This window comes from Aquarana catesbeiana, linkage group LG11, assembly GCF_042186555.1.
Source record: "Aquarana catesbeiana isolate 2022-GZ linkage group LG11, ASM4218655v1, whole genome shotgun sequence".
Classification (NCBI taxonomy): Eukaryota; Metazoa; Chordata; class Amphibia; order Anura; family Ranidae; genus Aquarana; species Aquarana catesbeiana.
In genome coordinates this window covers 43,538,217-43,552,266 of record NC_133334.1, presented here as the reverse complement: position 1 = coordinate 43,552,266, position 14,050 = coordinate 43,538,217, and the positions used below count along the sequence as shown (strand labels likewise).

General features: G+C 44.9%; 1 protein-coding gene across 10 annotated transcripts in view; it reads right to left on the bottom strand.

The window, feature by feature from the left end:
* SHANK2 (SH3 and multiple ankyrin repeat domains 2) overlaps nt 1-14,050 on the bottom strand; it is a 951,897-nt gene that overhangs the window by 43,423 nt on the left and 894,424 nt on the right. The window lies entirely within an intron of this gene.

The window sequence follows — 14,050 nt, the reverse complement described above, 5'->3', positions numbered from 1 at the left end:
TTAAATCCAGAGCATTACATTCTCAGAAGGAGAGAGCAATGTCCAACTCTTTTAGCTTATGACAGGTTCCCTTAAACCTCTTGCTGTCAGTCACCCCTTTATCTTAATGTACTACGAATGTGGCATCTGTCAACCAGGAGTTGAACTTATGGTCCAGAGCAATTGAAAATTCTTTTAAGGTTTACACTTAAGCCACTTACTTGGCAGCTTTGCTAGAACAGTGTAAATGGATTATTTAAAGTATAACTGGAGGAAAAACTTTTTTTTTTTTTGGATAGAGTGGAGATGGATTATAACACCTATTAGGTTTTTATTGATGTCTGCACCCCATTGGGGAGATTCACCCTCTCTATTTGTCCTGTTTACTGTTAGCATTAAAAGTGAAAAAAACCCTACATTTTGGGTTGTCTCCAGAAGAGTAATAGAGGGGAAATCTTCCAACCTGGGGGGCCCCCAAGCGATTACCATAATTTTCAGGGATCTCCTCACTTCCTGTTCTGGCTATGGGACAGAAAGTGAAGGTAAATCTCGCCAATGGGACACAGATGGCAAGAAAAAAAAAAAAGAGAGTTTATAACCCTTCAAGTTTAAGGAAGTGGTGGGAGAACGACCCAAAGGTGTAACAGCGGATTAACCTGATATAATCTTCATTTAAAGGGGTATGTAGAAAGAAAGAAATTCAAAAGAAGGCATAAACAATAGGTAACTGTACACAGTGAATTAAAAATGACAACGTTGTCAATTAAAAACGCATGCCCATGAGCTCGGCCATGCCAACATCAGCCAAACCTGTCAATTAAATCAAGTCAACTAATAATGTGAGAAATCACAATTGGGTATAGGAATAGTACTAAGAGAATCCTGGGAAACCTCAGTGGCACACACTGGTACTCAGTCTTTTGCTTAACCGTGAACCTCCAGGCTCTCTATGTGTCCTTAGTACAGTTGCATAAGATAAGATATCCACAGTGACAGTTACATACATTGATCATCACATGCAAGTTTAAAACAATTGCTTGAAAAAGGAGGATATTCCTGCTATTTTCCAGAGATTTAGGAGATGAACAAAAGTGCTGCACTGTCAGTCATACATATATAGTTACATGTGATGATCAATGTATGTAACTGTCACTGTGGATATCTTATGCAACTGTACTAAGGACACATAGAGAGCTTGGAGGTTCACGGTTAAGCACAAGACGGAGTACCAGTGCGTGCCATTGAGTTTTCCCAGGCCTCTCTTAGTCCTATACTGAATTGTGATTTCTCACATTATTAGTTGACTTGATTTGATTGACACATGCGGCTGATGTTGGCATGGCTGAGCTCATCTGCATGCGTTTTTTATTTCACTGTGTGCAGTTACCTATTGTTTATGCCTTCTTTTGAATTTCTTTCTTTCTACATACCCCTTTGAATGAAGAATGTATCAGGTTAATCCGCTGTTAGTTTCTTCGCCTTATCTGGAGGCAAGGACACCTTTGGGTCCTTCTCCCACCCCTTCCTTAAACTTGACTTCTTATCTTGTTCTTTTAAGGAACTCCATCTTGTCCTAGGTGAGTGGGTAACCTGTAACCTGAGTAGACCAGTGAGACTTTTGGTCATCAGGGTCCTGCCAACTTTCTTTTATCTTTTGTGAGATTATAACCCTCCCTTACTCTATTCCCAAAAAAAAAAAAAAAAAAAGGTTTTGCCTTACTTTAATTTTCTGTCCCATTCTATGCCTTTCAGCATGGTATTGCAATAAGCATTTTTTCCTATGTTTTTCTCTAGGCATCCTATACCATTTTTGTATCTCCATATAGGAACAGTTATACATGACTGAAGATGACAGGAATGTAAAGCCGTGTTTTTATTTAAAATAAAAAGCTAGAAACACACACAACATTAAAATGAAATCTCATTAATATAGCTTGTAATGAAAATAATTTTAGATACTTAAAAAATGTATAATCATGTTAAAACGTCAACACCACGTACATTATAACTTCAAATTCCTTTGAGGAAAACCGCATACGATTTTTAAAAACATGGAAACAGACTGCATTTGGAACATTTGTGACGTAGGGGTTGATTTACTAAAGGCAAATCCACTTTGCACTGGAAGTGCACTTGAAAGTGCAGTCACTGTAGATCTAAAGGGAAGATCTGAAATGAGTGGAAGCTCTGCTGATTTTATCATCCAATCATGTGCAAGCAAAAATGCTGTTTTTTATTTTCCTTGCATGTCCCCCTCAGATCTACAGCGACTGCACTTCCATATGCACTTGCAGTGCACTTGAAGTGCAAAGTGGATTTGCCTTTAGCAAATAAACCCTATATGTACTAGAAGATTTGCACATTTTACTAAAATTTCATTTCATTTCATTTTGAAGTTTCTTGTGCTTAATTTCAACAGTTGCCAATCCTAGTAAAATAAAGACTGGAGCTCTGCCACACTAGGCTTTATTTAATAAGATGGAGCACAGACCAATTATAAGCTGTCACCTACAGCAAGTTGCAACCAATGAATGATCAGCGTTGGCAGTTTAATGGCAGACACATGAAGAATCTGCAGACAGAAATTGCACACCATGATGTCCCCCTGTTTGAATAACCTTATTGGGCTGCCAAGCTGCTCTAGCCCCACCAATGTGTTTTTTTGCAAACTGAGCTCATTTGTAGAGATGGATGAGAAAGACAGGAAGGTTTTTATATGCTGACATTTATATGGTATACACTGTATGCCTTAATTCATCAATTCAAAACAAAGAATCATTTCATAAAATCCTTGATGTTAGATGCATGGAAGGTTTTTAGACTGAAGGGTTACTATGCTCCATTGTTGTCTGTATTACTTTAGTTAAATAAAGCCCAATGCCAGACAACATTTTTATTCTAGTTTTGGACAGAGTGGTGAAGCAATAACATTTTGTTTTATGTTTTTCTTGTCAGTGACTCGACTGGGGAGAATTGACTCACTCCTGTCTCTGTGACACCTGTCAAAGGAGGAGACCACTCATGTCTCTGTGACCTGTGATACCTGTCATAGGAGGAGACCCACTCCTGTCTCTGTGACACCTGTCAAAGGAGGAGACCACTCCTGTTTCTGTGACACCTGTCATAGGAGGAGACCACTCCTGTCTCTGTGACACCTGTCATAGGAGGAGACCACTCCTGTCTCTGTGACACCTGTCAAAGGAGGAGACCACTCCTGTTTCTGTGACACCTGTCATAGGAGGAGACCACTCCTGTCTCTGTGACACCTGTCATAGGAGGAGACCACTCCTGTCTCTGTGACGCCTGTCATAGGAGGAGACCACTCCTGTCTCTGTGACACCTGTCAAAGGAGGAGACCACTCCTGTCTCTGGGACACCTGTCATAGGAGGAGACCACTCCCGTCTCTGTAAAACCTGTCAAAGGAGGAGACCACTCCTGTCTCTGTGACACCTGTCATAGGGGGAGATCACTCTTGTCTCTGTGACACCTGTCATAGGAGGAGACCACTCCTGTCTCTGTGACACTTGTTATAGAATACCACTCCTGTCTCTGTGACACCTGTCATAGGAGGAGACCACTCCCGTCTCTGTGACACCTGTCATAGGAGGAGATCACTCCCGTTTCTGTGACACCTGTCATAGGAGGAGATAACTCCTGTCTCTGTGACACCTGTCAAAGGAGGAGACCACTCCTGTCTCTGTGACACCTGTCAAAGGAGGAGACCACTCCTGTCTCTGTGACACCTGTCATAGGAGAAGACCACTCCTGTCTCTGTGACACCTGTCATAGGAGGAGACCACTCCTGTCTCTGTGACGCCTGTCATAGGAGGAGATCACTCTTGTCTCTGTGACACTTGTTATAGAAGACCACTCCTGTCTCTGTGACACCTGTCATAGGAGGAGACCACACTTGTCTCTGTGACGCCTGTCATAGGAGGAGACCACTCTTGTCTTTGTGATGCCTGTCATAGGAGGAGACCACTCCTGTCTCTGTGATGCCTGTCATAGGAGGAGACCACTCCTGTCTCTGTGACGCCTGTCATAGGAGGAGACCACTCTTGTCTATGTGACGCCTGTCATAGGAGGAGACCACTCTTGTCTCCGTGACGCCTGTCATAGGAGGAGACCACTCCTGTCTCCGTGACGCCTGTGATAGGAGGAGACCACTCTTGTCTATGTGACGCCTGTCATAGGAGGAGACCACTCTTGTCTCCATGACGCCTGTCATAGGAGGGGACCACTCCTGTCTCTGTGACACCTGTCATAGGGGAAGATCACTCTTGTCTCTGTGACACCTGTCATAGGAGGAGACCACTCCTGTCTCTGTGACACTTGTTATAGAATACCACTCCTGTCTCTGTGACACCTGTCATAGGAGGAGACCACTCCCGTCTCTGTGACACCTGTCATAGGAGGAGACCACTCCTGTCTCTGTGACACCTGTCAAAGGAGGAGACCACTCCTGTCTCTGTGACGCCTGTCAAAAGGGGAGACCACTCCTGTCTCTGTGACGCCTGTCAAAGGAGGAGACCACTCCTGTCTCTGTGACGCCTGTCATAGGAGGAGATCACTCCTGTCTCTGTGACACCTGTCATAGGAGGAGACCACTCCTGTCTCTGTGACGCCTGTCATAGGAGGAGATCACTCTTGTCTCTGTGACACTTGTTAAAGAATACCACTCCTGTCTCTGTGACACCTGTCAAAGGAGGAGACCACTCCTGTCTCTGTGACACCTGTCATAGGAGGAGATCACTCTTGTCTCTGTGACACTTGTTATAGAAGACCACTCCTGTCTCTGTGACACCTGTCAAAGGAGGAGACCACTCCTGTCTCTGTGACGCCTGTCATAGGAGGAGACCACTCTTGTCTCCGTGACGCCTGTCATAGGAGGAGACCACTCCTGTCTCCATGACGCCTGTCATAGGAGGAGACCACACTTGTCTCTGTGACGCCTGTCATAGGAGACCACTCTTGTCTTTGTGATGCCTGTCATAGGAGGAGACCACTCCTGTCTCTGTGACACCTGTCAAAGGAGGAGACCACTCCTGTCTCTGTGACGCCTGTCATAGGAGGAGATCACTCCTGTCTCTGTGACGCCTGTCATAGGAGGAGATCACTCTTGTCTCTGTGACACTTGTTAAAGAATACCACTCCTGTCTCTGTGACACCTGTCAAAGGAGGAGACCACTCCTGTCTCTGTGACACCTGTCATAGGAGGAGATCACTCTTGTCTCTGTGACACTTGTTATAGAAGACCACTCCTGTCTCTGTGACACCTGTCAAAGGAGGAGACCACTCCTGTCTCTGTGACGCCTGTCATAGGAGGAGACCACTCCTGTCTCTGTGACGCCTGTCATAGGAGGAGACCACTCTTGTCTCCGTGACGCCTGTCATAGGAGGAGACCACTCTTGTCTCCGTGACGCCTGTCATAGGAGGAGACCACTCCTGTCTCCATGACGCCTGTCATAGGAGGAGACCACACTTGTCTCTGTGACGCCTGTCATAGGAGGAGACCACTCTTGTCTTTGTGATGCCTGTCATAGGAGGAGACCACTCCTGTCTCTGTGACGCCTGTCATAGGAGGAGACCACTCCTGTCTCTGTGACGCCTGTCATAGGAGGAGACCACTCTTGTCTATGTGACGCCTGTCATAGGAGGAGACCACTCTTGTCTCCGTGACGCCTGTCATAGGAGGAGACCACTCCTGTCTCCGTGACGCCTGTCATAGGAGGAGACCACACTTGTCTCTGTGACGCCTGTCATAGGAGGAGACCACACTTGGCTCTGTGACGCCTGTCATAGGAGGAGACCACACTTGTCTCTGTGATGCCTGTCATAGGAGGAGACCACTCTTGTCTATGTGACGCCTGTCATAGGAGGAGACCACTCTTGTCTCCATGACGCCTGTCATAGGAGGAGACCACTCTTGTCTCCATGACACCTGTCATAGGAGGAGACCACTCTTGTCTCTGATACAAGAAATGAAAGGTATGAATGCTCTAGAATGGCAAAGACAGGAGTTAAACATTGACAAAAGTTCAAACCCCTCAAACCCCCTTCCCCACTTTACTAAAAATGTGAAGAGATTTACCATCACCTGCTCTATCCAAAACGAAATAAAAAAAAAAATGATGTATGGAACAAAGCTTTAAGCCTCTAAGTGTGGAGAGGTGCATATCTTATGTTAAAAACACAGCACATCACCCCAGTGATGTTCCTTCTGGTCTGGTACTTTGCTGCAGTGTGTTATTGTCCACTCAAAGCCAAAAAAAAAGGCTAGATCTTTCTAGCGTTTTAGACCATTTCTCACCCATCGCGGAAGCATTAATGTCACGTACTAATATTGGTGCCATCTGTCCTGTTGAATGTAGTACCCAAAGAACACTTTAATGTATGTTGTGCTGCGTGGGACATTTATTAGATACACCTGTCCTGGTGTCTCATTCTTTCTGATGCATTTTCTGTAAAATGAATAAAACCCAACAGGGGGGAGTCAGACCTCCTTCCCTTGTAATGGACACAGCAAATGTTTGGGGCCAGGATCTCTTATGCCGCGTACACACGACCGGACTCTCCGGCAGAAAAGGTCAGACGGAATCATTCCATTGGACATTCCAATCGTGTGTGGGCTTCATCATACTTTTTCTTTCGAAAATTCTGACGGACCTAGAAATAGAACATGTTTTAAATCTTTCCGACTGAATCAATTCCTATCGGGAAAACCGTTCGTCTATATGCTATTCCGACGGACCAAAAACGACGCAAGGGCAGCTACTGGCTATTGAACTTCCTTTTTCTAGTCCCGTCGTACGTCATCGCGTTCTAAACGATCGGACTTTGGTGAGATCGTGTGTAGGCAAGCCCGTTTCATTGGAACTCCGTCAGAACTGAAATATCACTGTTGGCTGGGATGATCCCTTTAAATAAAACCCACTCTCTAAAAGAAAAAGTAATTGAAGTGTAGTGCTGTCACATTACTTCAGAACACAAAGAGACCATCTCTAAAAGCTTGGGGCTATCACTTGACAATGACAGGAGGGCTACAGATATCAGACCAAAATATTGTCTACTTCCATCATATACTGAGATGAAATCGAGATGTGTCATTTTTGAGTGGGCTTGAGGGCCAACAGAAATGACACTTTACGGCTTTATGTTTTACAAGATACAGAATGTGAAAGTACTGCTTGCTGATAGAAAGTGTGCACTTTAGGAATCTCATTGATGGGATGGTAAATGTCTTTTTTTTCCCCTGATATTTGCAAGAGTTTTGTGTGCAGCATCTCTGAAGGTGATCACTGCTCAAAAATGTTTGGTGGTCTGTACAGTTATGCAGCGTACACACGGTCGGACTTTTCGACCAGACTTGTCCGACGGACCAAATATGGCGGACAATCCGATCGTGTGTGGGCTTCACCGGACCTTCAGTGGACTTTTCCAGTCGCAAATCTGATGGACTTTAGATTTGGAACAAGTTTCAAATCTTTATGTCGTAACTCTGCCGGACCCAGAAATCCGCTTGTCTGTATGCTAATTAGACGGACAAAAACCAACGCTAGGACAGCTATTGGCTACTGGCTATCAACTTCCTTATTTTAGTCCGGTGGACGTCATCACGTACGAATCCGTCGGACTTTGGTGTGATCGTGTGTAGGCAAGTCCATTCGTTAAAAAGTCAGTCGAAAGTCCGCTGGAAAGTCTGTCGGACCAGTCCGGTCGAAAAGTCCGCCCGTGTGTACGCGGCCTTAAATATATAAAGCAGAGCCCAGACCCCGCACTGCCTCTGATAATATATTTTAGCATTATGTTTTACAAAATTGACTATGTAATGCACCAAGCTTGTATACATGGGTGCCATCATTTGGGTGTGCCATCCCAGAAGCATCATACTGAAATACAGCTGTGTTTGTGTATTGTATCATTAATGGTTCTACAGGGACAGGAGAGACAGCAGTGTACTAAAATGTGTTATCCCTTTCTATTACCCCCTTCCCAGCCCCCATAACAATGCCCCAGGACACAAATCGCTCTCAATCCAGACCCACACTGAGGATCTGGAAACAATCTGAGTGGTTCCTGATCTTGTGATCACTATGTCAGCAGTGACACATGCATGCACAGTATAGTGAATGGAATAAAATGTGAGGTTCTCTAAGTAAGTTGATGATGTATATCCCAAAATGCAGGCCTGTATCTGATACTTTAGAGCAGAAGTTGGGCACTCTTAAGCCTAGTAAACACGGGCCAAATGTCGGGTGGCATTGGTCGATTAAATAGAAGCCGTGTGACTTTCGGCTCGTGTGTACTGCAGCCAGACTGACAGAAGCAGGCCATTCACTCGGCTTCTGTCGAAGGGTTATGACTGAAAAAGGTCTGCCGATCAGCACTCTCAGCCAATGACTGAGAGCGCTGACCGGAGTGTTCTTTTGGGAGGGGGGGGGGGAATCCCCCTGTCAGAACACAATAGCACAGCAGGGGAGATCGCTGTACTAACGTTGAATAGTTAGTACAGAGGCTCCAACCTGAGCTGTTTGTTTTTTTTTATTCGTTCAGCCCTGCTGGGTTGATCAAAATAAAACTACTAGTGTGTATGAGGCTTTACTGTAGAAGTTTATTCCTTATACCACAGTCTCCTGCTTGAATTAGCAGTAAGCGGGCCTATCTAGAGGGATACCTGGGCTGCCATATTCACCGACACTGCAGGAGGTCTCTGTTGAGCGCTCAGCTGCCAGCCATTGTTGTTTGCAGAGAAGATTTTGGAGGATAATATGAAGCTTTTAAGACTACAAACTCCACTTAATGCATCGACCAATTATAGAAAGCAGCAGACTGGCTCAATGTCATCACAAGCATTGCACATTTTATTTTTAAAGTTCAGGAAGACTGACATCTTTTTTGCTTTTATGATGGTCTAATTATTATTTGTGACCAGTAGGTGTCTCCATTCGCTGTATTCTAGGAGGTTCATCAGATAAATGGAGATTATAATAACCTGTAAATCGCAAAACCCACATGAAGAACTTCTTGTGAGAACAAACTGCAGTCTTGCAAATGGAATATTTCATCTTTAGGTAAACTAAAATACTGAGTGTGTGTTCGTCTCAACTGTGGTTATAAAGATGCATGTTTTAAAATGCCTGTTAAAACATTTCTGCACTATTGTGTATTGAAGTGATTTGCTTGTAAAAATGCATATAAATACAGTTGAAGTGCATTTTAAAATGCTTGCCAACAAAGGGGCCTCTGAACTCGGCAAACTATCCATGGCTAAAGTGCTGTGTGATTGTAGCCTGCGGCTGGGTTCATAAAGGTCTGGCGGCGGTTTGCATTCCGGTGTCCTGTGCGTTTGTGTTCACCGTTTCAGGTGCAAATTTTTCCCTGAATTTGTACTTGAACCGGACCCAAAAACGCACAAATTCACACTCTGCCATCCCGGACATATGTGAACCGGCTCCATTGAAAGCCAGTCACACTCACATATTAAGCAAATTGGATGCGGTGTAAACCGCATCCAATTTGCATTTATGTGAACCCAGCCTAAGACTACTTTACAGGGTTACTAAACCTAAAAACTTTTTTTTTTTTTACCTTAATGCATTGTTTGCATTAAGGTAAAAAATGTTTTCAGTCTTCCTGTGCCCCCCTTCCCCTTTGTGAAGGGGAAGAGAGAGAAGCGATCAGTGCTGTGCATGGCTGCACTGCACCTATTCTCCCCTCTTTTCCTCTTTACACAGCATTCGAGCAGCAGCAGGAACCATTGGCTCTTGCTGCTGTTAATCAAATGCAGTGAGGAGGTAAAAGGGGTGGGCCTAAGTCCCGCTGTGTAATTCTGGGTTCACACTATTGCGAATTGGATGCAGATTTCTCTGCATCCAATTCGCACAGCAGGAGATTGTGACTGGCTCTCTATGGAGTCGGTTCACACATTTCCAAAGCGGCTTTGGTGCATATTGCACAGGAGTCCTGTGCGTCTTTTGGTTCATTTCAGGTCTGAATTCAGCCAAAAATTGGGGCTGAAATTGGACCTGAAACACAGAATGGAGACGCACCGGACCCCTGCTGTGAGCCGCTCCGTGCTCTAGTATGAACCCAGCCTCAGTCTGTGGAGCACGGCTCCGTAGACACACAGGTCAGGAGCGCGGGGACTACGTTTCTACCCACAGCCAGTGGCTGGCTATGGTAGTCCCAAGAAGAAGAGGAGGATCAGGGTCACTCTGTGCAATACCATTGCACAGAGCAGGTAAGTATAAAGCCCCATACACACTAACAGATTTTCTGCTGATTTTTTTCCTTCAGATTTACCAAAACCATATAATATGAGGTCAAACCTTAGGAGTTTCAATTTGTATGCAATCAGGCAGGCCCTTCCACTACATGGTTTTGGTAAATCTGAAGACATAAATCAGCAGAAAATCTGATAGTGTGTATGGGGCTTAACACATTTGTTATTTTAGTAAAAAAAAAATGTTGCCTTTAGTAACATTTTAAGTATCTATGGTTTCTAATTTAAAGGACTCTGATGCTAAAGCCTAGTACACACTGCTAGTTTTTTTTTTGTTCAACCCAGCAGGCTGAACAAAAAAAACCTGACAGCTAAGGAGGAGCCGCTCCACTAACTATCCGATGTTAGTACAGCGATCTCCTCTGCTGTGCTATTGTGTTCCGACAGGGGGACGGCCATTGGCTGAGAGTGCTAAACGGGAGCTGATTGGCTGACCTTTTTCGGTCATGCCCCTTCTGGCTTCTGTCGGACCGGCTGCAGTACCCAAGGGCCGAATGTCTGCTGGTTTCTATTGAACCGGCCGATGCCATCCGACATTTGGCCCGTGTGTACGGGGCTTAGGAGGTCCTATCTACACTTCTTGTGCACACCGATATTTGTTGCCTTCGTGACACCAGACATAATTTAAAATGTTTAAGGCCTCTTTCACACGGGGCAGATCAGTCATGATCCGCCCCGTGAACACACGCTGGCTCAGCGGGGATCGCTCCGCCGATCCCCGCTGAGCAGGAAGATGACAGGTGCATCGCTGCACGCTGTGCAGCGACGGACCTGTCAGAGCGCCGCTCTCCCCTATGGGGGGATCGGATGATGACGGTCCGTGGTGTCCGTCGTCATCCGATCCGATCCGAAAACGGAGGGAAAAGTAGGTTTTTCCTCCGTTACACTTTTCGGATCGGAGCGGGGTCGGATGTCAGCGGACATGTCACCGCTGACATCCGACGCTCCATAGGGATGACTGTATGTCCGTTTTTCATCCGAAAACGGATGGATGAAAAACGGACATACGGATCATCCGTGTGAAAGAGGCCCCTCTTCACCAATCTTTATTAAAAATAAAAATAAACCTCTTCCCAGCTTTATATCATCAAATTTGTTGTGTACACTGATGTTGCAAGATAACTAGGCAAAAACGTCCCAAACAAATCGAGACATTAAGGCTACATTTTCAAAAGATGATGTGTTTATATTATATTTGTATTATAAGCTTTATCTTTTGTTACAGTTTTGCTTTTGTTAACAACCTTATTGTTGGTTTTCTTTGAAAAGGAATGATGAGCATTGCAAAAGCATCTGAAATGTGTGTACTGCACTAACCATGTGCTTCACATACTTTGACAGCAATTGAATTAAAAACAGGTGCGCAGCGTGCCTGAATAGAACAAACTGCATTCAATAAAAATTTGAAAGCAAAAATGTTATTGCCCTGCCATGTCTGTTGTTATTTCTATGGATATAAACAACAATGCGGGCCCCAAAGTCATATTACAATGGTGATTTATAAACTCCCATCCACACAAGCCCTTAAAGTTAACCTGCACTGAAAAAAAGAAGAATAGCTGCCGCTGCTGTATTGCTTTTAAAAATACTAGCCTGGCTGTCTCTGACTTTAACACTTTGAGACATTGTCTCAGAAGTACCATGCATGATAGGAAGATCAGAATGAAGTCACGATTCCCGATATATAGTTGTGCCAGGTCAGTGACTTTATACTGAGGCTACTGGATCAGCACGGCAGCCTTTTTAACATGGAGAAACCCTTGAAATAACTTTATGATCTCAGGGTACCTCTGCTAATAACTTAACCTAGAGCTCAGTTTACATTAGTGTGATGGACAGTGGCAAGAATGCTTATTACATTTGTGGTCAGTAGGAAGAATCCCCCTTTACATATAGCTAAAAAGTTGAATGGTGTCACTGGGAACTTATAAGGGAGGCAGAAGTTGCTCATTGCTCGAGGAATCCCCTGCAAACTCTGGAGGAACCCTAGTTGACAATGTCTATTTTACATGCTTCCTCACTAGAAGTTTATTTTCATAAAAATGTTACAACACATAAAATAAATGAGTGTCGCTTGAAAAACAAATGTGTAATTTCCTGTCTTCAAAAGAAGGCTTAATATTTGTTTCTGTGGCAGATGGTGAGTACTGGCTTTGCTCTTTTCAAGAGCTTTGATGGCTGCAGAATCTTTAGAATTTGACACTTCTGTGTGTGTCCAGTGCCTTGTCCCCCACTGTGGTTCCATCAGCCATCCCTTTGTCACTACTGAATCCTGTATTGTGTCCTGTAGTGATGTAGGGGCCGATATATACAATCACAGTGGACAGCAGAAGACACTGGCACCTGACACACCCAGGAGTGTCAGATGCTGATAATTATGCTGGATGCTGTAGTGCGTAAAGACCGCTAGGTTCGTACTTGCTGCCCACCAGAAAGGTAATTATTAAGAGTCTTCTCTTGCAGGGAATTTATTAAGAAATGTTTTCAAGTAGCAAAAAAAAAAAAGAAACCTGTCACATAACAAATATGGAGGCTGCCATCTTGCTTTTCTTCTTCAAATGCCAGTTGCCTCTCATGCTGCTGCTTTGATATTAATGCTCTGACCCACAAAAAGTACAGAGATAAGGAATTCTGATGTGTGTGCAGCAGGGGCATTGCTAGGTCTACAAATGATCTGGGGCGAGAGCCCATAGCAACGTAGTAAAGAAAGTCATGCGCTTGGGCGGGCATACACATGTATATAATATACGTGTGTGTGTGTATATATCCCCAGAGAGCCCCCCCCTTACATCAGGGTCCCCAGAGAGCCCCCCTTACATTAGGATCCCCAGAGAGCCTCCCTCGTGCATCAGGGTCCCCAGAGAGCCTCCCCCTTGCATCAGGGACCCCAGAGAGCCTCCCCCTTGCATCAGGGTCCCCAGAGAGCCTTCCCCTTGCATCAGGGTCCCCAGAGAGCCTCCCCCTTAAATCGAGGTCCCCAAAGAGCCTCCCCCTTAAATCAGGGTCCCCAGAGAGCCACCCCCTTAAATCAGGGTCCCCAGAGAGCCTCCCCCTTAAATCAGGGTCCCCAGAGAGCCTCCCCCCTGCATTAGGGTCCTCAGAGAGCCCCCCACTTACATCAGGGTCCCAAGAGAGCCTCCCCTCCCCTTGGGGACCCCTGCAGTGACTCGGGGCTATGGGCCCCAGATTTGGGGCTATAGCACCAAAAGCCACCCCCTAGCGACGCCACTGGTGTGCAGCATGTTGATTCAAGGTCTGTAGATCAAAAAGTACTGGCCAGGCAAGTAGCAATTTTAGAAAGCAGCCATCAATGGCAGCCCCCTGTGGGTCTGTCATGACAGGTGTACTATAAATTTCTCCTGGCGCTGCTCAGAGGTAACACCAGAGGAGAACCGCAGTGGCTGACGTCAGGCAACAAAGAGGCCTCAACGTCATGACTGACAAGTGAATTGGTCTTCAAGGATTAAGATGCATCATTGTTTATTCATTTCTATATTCTCTTGTAACATGCACATCATGATCATTGGTTGCAACTTGGCTGCAATGTTTTTAGAAGAGCACCATTACTGTAAACCACATAGAATCCTCAATTTAACCTCTAGCGTGTTTCTACCTTGACTACTGAAGAACCCTAAATCCAATGCTTATGCAGATGAAAAGGGTGAGGCAATGAAAAGCATTAGTGGAACTTGCCAGTAATACACACTAATTACAGCCTGCAAAATAAAACTAGCTGAAACATGCAAATGAAACGGTAAGAATAATCAGTGTATAATTGCACATCCTA